Source organism: Quercus lobata, chromosome 12, assembly GCF_001633185.2.
Source record: "Quercus lobata isolate SW786 chromosome 12, ValleyOak3.0 Primary Assembly, whole genome shotgun sequence".
Taxonomy (NCBI): domain Eukaryota; kingdom Viridiplantae; phylum Streptophyta; class Magnoliopsida; order Fagales; family Fagaceae; genus Quercus; species Quercus lobata.
In genome coordinates this window covers 18,296,661-18,310,645 of record NC_044915.1, presented here as the reverse complement: position 1 = coordinate 18,310,645, position 13,985 = coordinate 18,296,661, and the positions used below count along the sequence as shown (strand labels likewise).

General features: G+C 33.0%; 1 pseudogene; it reads left to right on the top strand.

Moving 5' to 3' along the window:
• The first annotated feature begins 3,521 nt into the window (after positions 1–3,521).
• On the top strand, positions 3,522–4,205 carry LOC115970329 (annotated as a pseudogene).
• Positions 4,206–13,985: the final 9,780 nt, after the last annotated feature.

Genomic DNA, 13,985 nt, shown 5'->3' with positions numbered 1-13,985 from the left:
AAAGGGGGAAAGGGAAATGAGAAAAGAGAAAAAAAAATGGGGAAGAAACCTTCCGTGGATAGGCTAACAGCTTTGCTCTGACCAAGTTATAGGTATGGGGCCCACAAAAAGTTGAAAATTTTGAGTGATGACAAGTTGAGTAATGTGTGCCAAACGGGTGGGTATAAGAAATTGGGGTATTTTGAGTGATAAATGACGAGTGACGAGTAACGAAAATTAAGTGAGGAGTGATGAGTGATGAAAAAAAAAAAACCAAACAGGGCCATGCCTGGCTGAGATGTTGGGAGTTGGGATTAAATTGTTCCCTCACATAAACATTTGTTGATATAAATTCCAATTCCATTTGCCCATAATATCACTAGTGATGTCCACAGTTTTTATTGATATTCACTTTTAGAACTTAAAATAGGTGATATGTTTGTACGATATACAATAAGGAGTGTATAAGAATTATCATCCATAATATAAAGATGACCTATAATATATATTAATAAGAATTTATCATCACCTTTCATAGGTCATTGTAACATTAGGAGGGAAGGGATATATATATATATATATATATAAACTTTTGTAGTACCATGGATCAACAATGGTATAATAAGAGCTTTGTAGACTTGTAGTTCAAGTGACACATTATGATATTTCCAATGTATTTCAAGTGGGACCTCCTTTTGTATACAACATATTACGGCATTAGTGATTATTGCAAAAGCTAGGAGAAGTCACATTCAATTGATTTTTGTGAATGTTTAGACAACTTATTTTCATTAATTTATATTGTTCAAGAAACAAATTGAATGAAATTACAGTTGTAAGAGTATAAAATTGTTATGTAAGATGAGGATGAAGATTATTATTATTTTTTGGAGAAAGAAGATCTAGAACTTTTATTAAGATGAAAAGGCACTACATTTTGGAATTGTTGTAAAACATCTTCCATCCAATTATAAGATTTATGATACTTTTAGCATGTTTTGCAAGATTATGAGCGACACTATTGCCTTGGCATTGGGTATGCATGAGAAAATCTCAAACAACTTTATCTCATACACTTGAAAGTTGCAAACATATATTTTGCATCTTGGAATAGATTACCAAACGGAGCAAAAATATTCTTCTGTAGATTCAATTATCTCAATGATCAGCTCAGAGCCTCCCTCTAGCACAACTTTATCCACTCCAACTTCTAAAGAGAATTTGAGGGCTCGAACTACCACTATAGCTTCCACTTTAGCCACAGAGTGTGGTAGGGGTAAGTTTCGAGACATGGATGTAATCACCAAACCGTTCTCATCTCTAATTACCACTCATATTCTGGCGCGACCTTCAGCTTTAAAAACAGTTCCATCAAAATTAATTTTAAAACAATCCGCTAGAAGGAATTTCCAAGTCGCTCGAGGGCGTGGTAGAACCGGTGTATGGGCTCCCTTGAGACTTTGGAATTGATGATAGCGATCTCTAAAGACTTGGGCAAGCTGTTATAATGGGCAAGAGGGTTGATTGGTACGAATTTGATTTCGCCTATTCTAGATTGCCCAAACAAACATGGCAAACAGGTCTAGATTATTGTCTTCATTCAGAACTTCTTGTACGTTATATAAAGTATAAACCATGGTATTACTTATTCATCTCTTTAAAGATAGAATCTATAACACTTAAAAAAATAATAATAATAATAATAATAATAATAAATTGGGGACAATTATTGAATCACGAAGCTAGTTCAATGAAACTAGGGGCATACTTTTTGGGTAGGTGAAAAAATATTTAGATTTTTATTTTTTGAGATAAAAAGGTACAGTTAAAAACACAAAAATTAAAAAAAAAATTACCATTTCGATTTGACTTAGGTGGTAAATTAGGTAAGACCTGGTAGCCAAAATATTTTCGGTTAAAAAATTTAAATCATTGTGATAAACTAAAACTATCTCCACCTCAATCCTTTGTTTCATATTTTAAATTTTCTTACTTTTTTGGGTAAATTTCACTAACTACCCTTGAGTAACTACCCCTGAGGTTTGGGGTAGTTAGTAAAAACCAACCAATTTGATCCTAAGTACCACTTATGGTCTGTTTGGAAGTTTAGAGAGGGAGGAGAGTAAAGGGGAGTAGAGGAGAGGAGAGTAGTGGAGAGGAGAATAGAGGGAAATAATTATCATCCACCTTGTTTGGATGTTTTTAAAATTAGTAAGGGGGAAGGGAGTAATTAGCCCTTCCTCTTGTTTGAATGTTTTAAAAATTAGAATGGAAATGAGAGGAAATGATTTAAATAGAAAAATTTACCCCTATAATAGAATTAAAATCCATAATTTGATAAGGAAAAGTTGAAAACGCTGTCCCATTAGGTTCAGATCCCAATTGAGACGGATTTGGCCCCTTTGATTCGCTCCCTGCACTAAAAAATTTCCAATACCAAACAAAATCAAAACTGATAATCAGTCAATCATACATATATATGCATGAATAAAGGGAAAGAGAGACTCTTTGAGCCACGGCAGCGCTAGTGAGGGTGAGCTTGCTTTTGAGAACTGCGCGATACTCATCGGAATCAACAGAGCCATCGGAAATGGATTCGATGGCAGATGAAGGAGTTCGTCGAATTTGTCTGGTTTCGACGAGGATGATTCCACCGGTGAAAGCACGTCGGCAACGATCGCAGCAGGAGTCTTTGGAGGAGGAATCTCTAACTTCATGCGCTGCTCGACAAAGTTCATCAACGCCCACTCGGATTCACTCCGTATCATCGGACCCGAATTGATATTGTTGTTGGTGTCGGACCAGAAGGAATCGGTGATTTCGTCGACTGGAAAAACTCTATTTATTGCTCTCAATTCAATGAGAAACGAGTTATTGAAACTTGCTTTTTGATTCGCTTGCATTTCGAACTCAAATTGTAATATATAAAAAGGCTTGCTGAGAAATTATCCAGTGCTGTAAGAAACTGGTAATGTAGTGTAGACTCAACCAAATCACCACAGATTTTTTTTCATTCACTTTAAATTTTCTCAGGAAACAAACAAAAATTATTTATATAATTGGTTTGTAATTTTGTTAATTTAGAAAGGGTAAATTAGAGAATTCATTTGATTAATAATTTATCTACTTTACTTTCCCTCCAAATCTCTCCAATTTGGGAGAATTAAAAATGAAGAGTTAGAGGTAGTTGAAATCCCTCCAAACCCCTTCATTTCCTTCCTTAAAAAACTTCCAAACAAGGTAATTGAATTACTCTCCCTCCCTTTACTCTACTCTCCCTCCTTTTTTAAACTTCCAAATAGGTCATTAATCTCTGAACAAACTTAACAAATGTTATTTTTTAACTCTTCATTCTCTCTCTTCTCCTCTCTGACCAAACTTCTCTTCTCTCTTCTCACTTTATCTCAGATATTTCTACTTTGATTTTGATTTTTTGTTTTGTGTTTGAAACCAAAAACCTGTTCTTTAACTTTGATAAGAACCAGGTTGGTGTTATTTTTTCTTTGTTTGGTCTAATTAAATATTCTAAGTGTTTTGAAGGCATGGCAGCTATGATGGATTTCTACAGTAGTAGACCTCTTCAGTCATCAGTACCCTTTGGGGGTGAGCTAATGGAAGCATTTGAACCATTTATGAAAAGTACTTCCTTAACACCGACACCAAGCTCTCCCTCTGAAGCTCAATCTCCATTTCTTTCTTCTTCTTCAACACTTGCTCTCTCTTCTCCTTCTTACAACAATCTTTCTTTCTCTCCTTCAGTCCCAACCCAAACACAGCCCTCTTCTTCATACCTAGATGGTTGCTCCACCTTGATGACCCACATGTTTTCAAACGGGTTCTCGACTCAAAACCTTATAGGTTTCGAGCAACCGGGTTCGATTGGGCTAAACCAACTAACCCCATCTCAGATCCACCAGATCCAAACCCAGATCCACCTCCAAAACCAACACTTTTACCCACAAAATCAATAGCCACAACATGGTTCTTGTTCTTCAAATACCCTCAACTTTTTGAGTCCCAAACCTATCCCAATGAAGTAAACGGGTTCCCCTCCAAAACCAACGAAGCTTTACAGAGGGGTTAAGCAGCGACATTGGGGCAAATGGGTAGCTGAGATTCGGCTCCCAAAGAACCGAACTCAGCTCTGGCTCGGTACCTTCGACACAACTAAGAAGAGAGAAGAGAAGTTTGGGTCAGAGAGGAGAAGAGAGAGAATGGAGAGTTAAAAAAATAACATCTGTTAAATTTGTTTAGAGATTAAGTGGTACTTGGGACCAAATTGGTTAGTTTTGAGAAGTTGTGCACCTACTTGGCATTACTCCAAACCTTAGGGGTCGTTAGTGAAATTTACCTTACTTTTTTTTATTCGTCTAAGTCACCAATATTTTCTGTTTTGTTTTTTTAATGATGTAATTATCTTAGTCACCCACGGGTATAGGCCCATAGTTCATTAACTTATCCAAAAAAATGATGAGAGTTTATTTAAACCTAAATCTTACTCCATGAAAATATCAAAATTTGGCAAAAGAAATGAAAAGAAAATTAATAAGATTTCATTCATTGTTTTTATGTATAGCATTCAAGTCATCAAGAGTTTCCTGTTAAAACAATCAATTTTAGATATTGTTCAACAATTTTGGGTTTTAATTAGTTGGTCGATTATGTATGGTCTTATCTTAAGTGAGTGAGAAAAAATCAAGAATTTTGTAACTTAGTGACACTTTTTTTTTTAATGAGGAGAATTAGTGTTTGAATCACTCCTCTTATTGTAACAATTGGATAATTAAGTTATTAACAAACAAAAAAGAAAAGAGAATTTAAAAGAAGAAGAAGAAGAAGAAGAAGAGGAGGAGGAGGAGAGAATGTATCTCTTGCAACAACTAAATGTATAGTTTAAGGATCCACACTACATATTGTAAGACACCCTATGTATATACAATTACAGATGGTAAAGATTATTTACCTGTCTTTTTATTTATTTATTTTAAATCATGATCTTATTGGTAACAAAAGTTAGAGAACACATCTTAGGTCTAAAGATCATGCAGCAGAGTGTGGCGGTGAGAGGAGAGGCATTCGATAAAGTAGCCTATCATCACCAATAATGATGCGACTTCATGTATCCCATAGAAAACTGCCACCACTATGTTCCAACTGGATAATGGTGTAAAGCCAAGCTCCAAAATACTAGATGATAGCAGCGAATTTTTTTTTTTCCAAATTTATCATTTGTTTAATCAATTTTATAATCTGAAAATTAAAATAATGCCAAAAGTTAATGATTTTATATATCTACTAGCATGTGAGCACGCGCTCATGCACGTGCTTAAAGACTCTTCTATTTTTATCCAAACTCTTCTATTTTTTTGGGTAAAGGTTAATAATTTGCATCTATTATTGTAGAAAGCAAAAATTTGTCAAGCCAATTACAAAATGCCACATCAAAAATTTAGTGACAAATTCCAAATTAATATGTCATTAAATTAATCAAGTCAAATGATAACATGTGTCATCCAAATTGACATCATATTGGCATATTAAAATCTGCCAAGTGTCATTTGGCCCACAAGATAAAGATAAATTTTCTATTCAAAATTTATGGATAATTATCTTTATAAATAAATAAAATAAAGATAAATTTTCTATTCAAAATTGATAGATAATTATCTTTATTAAAATAAATTAAATAGAGATAATTATTTATCTTTATTGATTATTATCTTTATCAAAATATGATATTTGTCAAAATTGATAAATAGAGATAATTATCTCTAAGAAGAATTTGGACTAATCAAAAGTCTACTACATGCTTTCAAGTATATCAATTCGAAGTGGAACTTATCCTCTAAAATCACTATAAATAGAGGACATCCCCTCTCATTTTCGACACCAAGTTTTCAAGGGGTCCAAGCTCTATAGAAATTCTGTCTCAAGAATCTTTGAAGAGCTTGAAGCATCTTTGAAAAACTTGAAGAACATTCAAAGGGCTTGAAGAACAACAAATCTCTAACAAGCTCAAGGCTAGAGATTCGTTGAGAGGCTAGAGATTCGTTGAGAAGACAGTTCAATCCATCTTCCAATCAAAATCAAGAAGATCTCTTGTTCAAGTTCTTTGAAGTTCTATTGGAATTAAGCTAAAAAGCCTCCATAAACCTCAATAAACCCAAATCTTTGAAGCTCAACGGATCAAGCCTTTAAAGCCCCGAAGAACTTCAACCCTATAGCCTTCACATTCGAAGACTTGAAGAACAATAAATCTCTACTAAGCTCGAAGCTAGAGATTTATTGTGAAGACAGATCAATCCATCTTCCAATTAAAGTCAAGAAGATTCTTGTTTGAGTCAAATTCAATGAAGATAGAATCAGAGGGTATTCTTTTGTAAAAGAATCGAAATAGAGATTGTACTCATTATACATCAATACAAATTTATATTTGCAAACCTATTTCTTTTCAATTGTTTGATTTTCTGCAATTGAGAAAAATTTGTGTTTACAATTATAATTTTGAAATTTATTTTTTTATTTTTCAAACAAATAAAAATAATAAATTTTAGAGATGAACAGTAACTATAATTCTAAAAATAATTGTAACTCAGATTTTCTTTTAGATTAGAAATTCTAAAAATATCTTTAAAAAACCAAAAATTGATAGCATATTCTGTGTTTCTTTTTTTTTTTTTTTTTTTATATTCTTTTATTTCATCTAATGTAGCAACTAACAACTTAAATAATGCTTAACTTATATTATTTTTTCTTGACATGCATATCCAATATAAGCTACTTCAAATAATTCACGGATACTATTTTACAAACTTAAGATAATTATTCCCCTAAAAAAAATCTTAAAGATAATTATTCAACCATATGCAATTATTTATGAGAGGTGTTACGTCCACAAAATTTTCACAACAAATCATAGGTGGTTAGTTGTTATTAATTCTAATGAGAAATGATATGTCCACAATATTTTTACAATAAATCCTAAGTGGCAGGTTGTTACTCGTTGTTATTGTTGGGGCAAAAATGTAATCTTAGTGTTAGGTTCAAATTTGAACCAATAACAACTAACCACCTATGATTTGTTGTGAAAATGTTGTAAAAATGTTGTGGACATAGCATCTCTCGATTCTAATTTTTACCCCACCAATAACAATTTGTAACAATTTGCCACATAACATTTGTTGTGAAAATGTTGTGAACATATCATTTCTCATTATTTTAACTTGTAATCCCAATTTTATCCAAAAAAAAAAAAAAAAAACCTTGTAAACCCATTGTCCAAATATTTATAATGAATCTTTATGGAATAAAAAAGATTATTATTTGTAATAAATTGAAGATATTTTTATCATTCAATTACTTTGACATGTAAAGTCTTTTATTGTCAAATAAAAAATTTGGGGTTCAAAGTTTAAACCTTGCCTATACCAAAAATCAATTAGTGTCTAAGAGCAATTATTATGAAGCGTATGCCATAGATTTAAATTCTACCATATTTATAATAAAAAGAATTATGTTGGCTTGTATGGGTTGTGATTCATCTGAAAACCCAATGATAATGGTAACTTTGGTTTCAAAAAAGAAAAAGAAAATGATAATAGTATCTTTTGTAGTGTTTCAAAAACTATAGGCAAAACTTATATACAATATATTATGTTTTTCAATTAAATTCAAACGTATGCTTCTATTCACCAATCAAACATAAATAAAATTTCATTTTCAAGAATAATTAAATTCTTTATAAATATATATGAATGATTAAAATTATAACAATTGATTTATTAAAAAAATTTTAAAACAATTGAAATAAATGAGGTGATGAAATTTTTTTAATGAAAATAAATGAGTTGAATTATTGAAGTAATTACCAAAAAAAAAAAAAATGATCTCAGAAAATAATTCAATAAAACAAAATATGTGTCTGTGGGCTCTTCGTGTTTACTTATATTGTAATGTATTAGTATATGTATTTCTTTTATTTGAGAAACACATGCATATATATATATATATATATATATAAAAGAAGAGAGATGAGATAAGAGAATACACTTTCCCGTCAATACTAAAACTGTATGTGCATTTAGTGTATTAGTACATGTATTAGTTTAGCACTTTGCGGAGAGAGGCTTTTTCGAGGCTCCGATATTCACGCTAGAAATCAACTAATCATGTTACGTGCCCGCATTCTCAGCGCACGTTAGATTCACCACCATCCATTATTAGCCTAGCCTAGGCACTATTTTATCGCCAAAATACCATGATATGAGATGAAATGATACCACCCAAGCTAGTAGCCTAGTACAGTGAAAACTTTTTGTTCGTCAATGCCAAAATTCTATGATACGTACGTGGTCGTAGGTTGAATTGACACTCTCTTACTCATTGATTTGCTCTTTGAAAATCAAATCTTCTCTCTGTTTTTTCTTTGATGTGATTTTTTTTTTTTCTTTTCTTTTCTGAATTTCTTTTATGTTGAAGCTATCTCATTTCTTAGTACAAGGGGCAAAGAAACAAAAGGTCGTTTGAATAACACACATCACTTTGAGCTTTTTGATGTTGTTTAGCTAATGTTAGGTTACTTGGGCAAATGGTAATCTTTGAAAAAAAAAGGCTCTTTGAGCTTTTTGATGTTGTTTAACTAATGTTAGGTTTACTTGGGCAAATAGTAATCTTTGAAATAAAAGGGTTACCAAGCTAGACTTCCTTCTTAAGTTCCACTTATTACAGTTGTTCTCCATGAACACCAATAGATGTTTAACAAGTAACAACCACTACTTGCTTTTCTTTTCTTTTTCTTTTTTTCTACTTTCTGCTTTTGGGCATTAAGAAAAAGACTAATACCTAAAAAAATGGCATGTATGATGCATCTTGGTAAGTTTTACCATAATGCATAATGCATATAATATATTGTCTTGTAGATTAGGTACAACAATAATAATAAAATATAACACATGATGAAAGAGGCAAGTAATTAGTAGTAATTTTTAATTTCGTATTTAATGTTTTTGGGTTTGCCTTTTTCTGTTTTGGCTTGAGTAGAAATCTCTGTTTGTATAATTTTGGGGTGACAGAAGACATTGAAGATTGTTTAAGCATGAAGGGTCCTCACTGACAATGTCTCCAAGCAAGACCCTTTTAAAAGTAGGAGTAGTATATTTAAAGAGAGGAGCCCCATGATTTTCAATTAAGGCTGCCATGATCAGATGGACTCAGTTGAACTTGGACAGATGTCAAAATATGATTGTTTCAAAGAATAAAATGTCAAAGAAAAGAAAATTTCTGGGACAATTTTGAGCAATCTAGGCAATAGAATACTGACACGCCCTCTCATTTACAGGCTTGAATTTTTCCAAGCTGAGATGGTGTTTCTGTTGCTTTTTAAAAGGCACATTCATATCTATGTTGGAAGGGGCCAAGAAGACCCCACAACCTTCCTCTCTTGCTTGCTATGAACATTAATTATGGACACTCCACATGTGTTATCATAGATAAGGACCGTTCATGTTTTTTAAATTAATGAAATGGTGTTGGCTAGAAGAGATAAGGACTCCTCTTCCTTTTTTCACCTTTTTGTTAGGTTTTGCATTTAATTGAGTTCCTCTATGTCCACCATATCTTCTTAGTTTGGTTTTCCTTTCATTTTCTATATTTCAAAGAATTATTAAAATGAAAAAAAAATTTAAGTACATATTCTTAAGTGCTTTACCTTAACTCCTTAAGTTAAATAGATTTCACTGGGGAATCTGGGCAAATGCCCTTTTCGTGCAAATTATACAGCCCTCTGCCCTCTTTTTCAAACTAATTAGAGAAATGCTCATCTTTTGTAACTCGATTTTCTCAAAATTGAGTTTCAATATAAAACTCGATTTGTAGAAAATCGTGTTATAACAAACTGAAAATTAAAAAAAAAATTGTTGGAACTCGAGCTCAATGAACTCGAGTTCCATGCAATTGTTGGCATTCTATCCATGTAACATTTGCATATAATTCATGGTCATAGAGAAAAAATCTTACATGGAAATTAGTGGCATGGCATTCTATCCATGTAAGATTTTAGTGACCCAGTTGAAATCAAAGTAAGATTCACAATAAGGGAATATATTTATGGTTGAAAATGACAAATCTTCAATAATCCAAAGTAAGATATCATATCAGAACATCTAGATCAAGTTGGCAATATCTAAATAAAAGTAGAGAATTCAATGCCAAACCTGTGTTAACATTCACAACTGGTAACATTTGGATAATCATACACAAATAACAAATTTACAATTTTTAACACAAATAACAAATTTAAAGGCACTGCTTTTAAATATTAATCCTTCAGACTAATAATTCAGGAACAGTTTTTTTTTTTAGAGGACATGATATTACTTGCCCATTGTGAGAATTTACAGCTTGACTTTTTCAGGATTATGACAGTGATGAGGTATTCTCAATCCAAGATGATCGCATCAGCCACTTGTTGCCTGCATTTTACCAAGATATGATAGTGAGGGTGTACTCTAAGAAGCCTGAATTGGTTTGTGGAAAATAAAGACATTGATTTTGCTAAGTCATTTATATGGTTAGGATATTTCTCTATGACCATGAATTATATGCAAATGTTACATACAGGTGGAAGCAGTGTCTGAGGCCTTCGAAAACTTTCAGCTGAAGACTTATGGAATGAAAGCATAGGTTCATTCAACTCCTGACTCAAAGAAACAGCGCCAAAGATAACATAAGGAATAGGCCTCACGCAGCCAAACCAAGATAAAAAAAAAATAAAAAAATAACATAAAAAATTTGAAAATGAAATAAACACTTACTAAAAGAAAAGAAACATAAGAGGACTTTTACGACCAGTAGTAAAACTAGTAAAAAACAAGCAATCCTTGAGCATCTGTTTTGACTTTAATCCATCTAAATCTATTGGAGCACTGACAACGTTGTTGTTGTTAAATTCACCAAGTCCTAATCTTATGTTCACTAAACTATGATGCAAATTATCCCAAAAACTTTGGATCTAAATCATGCACGAACCTAAATTGAGGTGAGATACCATAGGAAAAAGTGTAATACCTGAGATGGGAGGAGGGAGGCGGGTCAGTGGTGCGAGGGAAGAAGGGACGCGGCTCAGTGGCTTTTGCCGACGGTGACTAAGGCTTGGGCTATCGTCGGTGGTGGCTAGGGCTTAGGTCTCCACCGGCGACAGGTCAGAGGGAGGTGGTGTCGCGTAGGCTAGCGTCAATCTCTCCTTCCCCTTTCTCTCCCTGGCGCCGTCGTGCGTCTGTGTTAAACCAAAATTAGATTTTAAAAAAAAGGGTTTACTTTGTAACCGGGTTCTAATTTACAATTTGATTTCAACCGGGTCACTAAAATCTTACATAGAAATTAGTTATTGTAATTTTTTAATTTAAAAAATGCCATGTCATTTAAAAAAATGCCTAGCCATTTTTCCGTTAGCCACGTAAGTAACATCACTAACGGCAGTTAGTAAAAGGACTAATACAACTCATTTTATAAACTTGAGGGATCAATTGTGCTCAGTTAAAACTTGAAGGACCAATTGCGCACATAGGGTAAACTTGAGGGACCAATATTGTAGTTTCGCCTTTTTTTTTCCTAGAAACATTAAATCAAATAATGTGAATTAGTTAGAGAATTTAAGTATTTCCCTTAAGAAATTGAACTATACATAAGTTTGATCTAAAAAATAAAAAAGAGAATAGTTAGGTAAAGAAAATTTTCAATTGGCACACTTATATATAAGTTGTAAATTATCCTAAAAAGTTCATTCAAAAAACTTTGAATCATGTAATATAAATAAGAAATTAAAACTATTAGCCCTTTGTGAAATTAAATATTTCCTCTATCATTTGATAGTTGATACTATGACCATGTTTATGAAACGTATGCATAGATAGCGACAAAAAATGTGTCGGGGGACAATACTTTTTGAAAAATTATTATTGCGTTAATTCCTGGCTTAATGTGGGTAGGTTAGAAAATCTGTCTCCTTCACCATTAAAACAACTAAATTGAAGAGATAAAAAGAGAGATCAAACTCCCATTAAGGAAAAAAAATGTTTCCAATTTGTGGTTAAGCATTTATATAAGCTAAAACGTTGATGAAAGATGAGTGGAAATTTTACTGTTGAAGTCAAAGTAAAAGCAAAAGCAAAATTTACCTTGATTATAGAGACTAGAGTGGCCTTGGCATTAGCCTGATTTTCCACAAATCAAGTCCATGCTAAGCTCCATTCTCAAAAAAAGAAAAGGAAAGAAAAGTCCAAGCTAAGCTCATAATTAATCTACTGACAATGGCAATATCTAGCCAATGGAATATTTTTAAAACGAACTTAGAGTGACCGCAAAGGAATAATCTTGTCATGTTTGAGGTCCACCAGTCCACCTAACACAATTTAAGTTTTCTAAGAGCATCGCATCAGCTCTCTAAAAAAAATACCATTTTGACACACCAAAAATTTACTTTATCATTTTAGTACATCATTTTACAATATATTATTTATCAAATGTTCTATACTTCAATTCTATACATTAAAATAATATTTCCTACACATTAAAATAATATATTTACCCGAAACCCAGCAAATATACAAATGCATAGCACAGTCACCACCGGGTCCAACAACCACCGCTACAACCACTACCACAAACTACAACCACAATCACTGGATCTTCCAACAAATTCCAAATCCAAAAACCTCAACCAAAAAAAAAAGAAAAAAAAAAACTCAAAATCTTCTATAAAACCCCAACCCAACAGATCAATCAATGACCAAACTCAACCAACCATCGGCGATGAGATCGGTGGTGAGAGCTGTGGACGACGACGAGCAAAGAACGATGACCGTAGAGGACGACAAGCAACGATCGGCGACTACCCCTAGGCGAGTAGAGCTTCAGATCGGTGAGCAGAATGCGATGGTGATGGCTGTTGCAGATGGAGAGAGGAAGAGAGTGAGATAAAAAAATGAAAGTGAGAAAGAAATAGGAGCAACGGAGACTAGAGAGGAGAGAGAAAAGTGAATAAAATAAGGAAAAAAAAATTATAGCATTGATGTCCGTACCGTCTCATATTTGAGACGGTACTGTAGCGGTGTGCCAAATTTTTTGGCATTTGGCACACCTCATGAGGGTCTATTTTTTATGTTTGGTGTGCCAAATGCCAAATATTTGGCATTTGTCACACCTGATGAGAGTGCTCTAATAATCAACTAGCAAAAAAAAGAGGTCTTCTAATAATCATTAATTCATGCCCATAAATAGTAATAATTAACATAATTAAAGTGAAAGCCATCTAGTCTTGCATGCCCAAATAATCTTGGCTTACATGCAAGCATAGTTTTGCCCCCACCCACTCAGCCGACGGTGGTTTTAAACAATAAGTGATTCAGTTGCGGTTCTAGGAATTTTGTTCAGAATGTTCTTTAGGAAGCATAAATTACACAATCTTATTTCTTTTTAACCTTTAAGTAATTAGGTTTGATTCAATGTTATTAATTCTATTCCGTTCTAGCCGTAACGACTAGAAAATACCATGCCGGTAAACAAACTTGAATAGTAACCCACCCTATTCCACTTTGAAAAAAATTTCGGATCATTTCGGTTTATTTCAGGTGTTTCGGGGTGTTTCGATATATACCGGTTGATATTCAAGATTCGGCTGGCATGAAGTTTGTGCTTAAAAAAAAAAAAAAATTGTTCTTAAAACCAAAACAAATTTGTATTCAGTAAACCAAAAAACCTCTAAAGGAAAAAAAAAAAAAAATGAAAAGAAAAGGAATGAACAAAGGTACCTGTATAGCTAAAAAAAAAATCGTATTGAGAAATTTGAGACTCAAAACTTGAGAAGAGGCAATGTTGCACTAGTACTGGTAGAAGACACAGAAGTTACAAATAAGGAGGAAGGCAAAACGTAGATGTAAAAGTGTAGATGAAGATGTGATAAAATTTAAAGTATGAAGTGTAAAAGTCAAGGAGATAGAAGACGTGTGTGG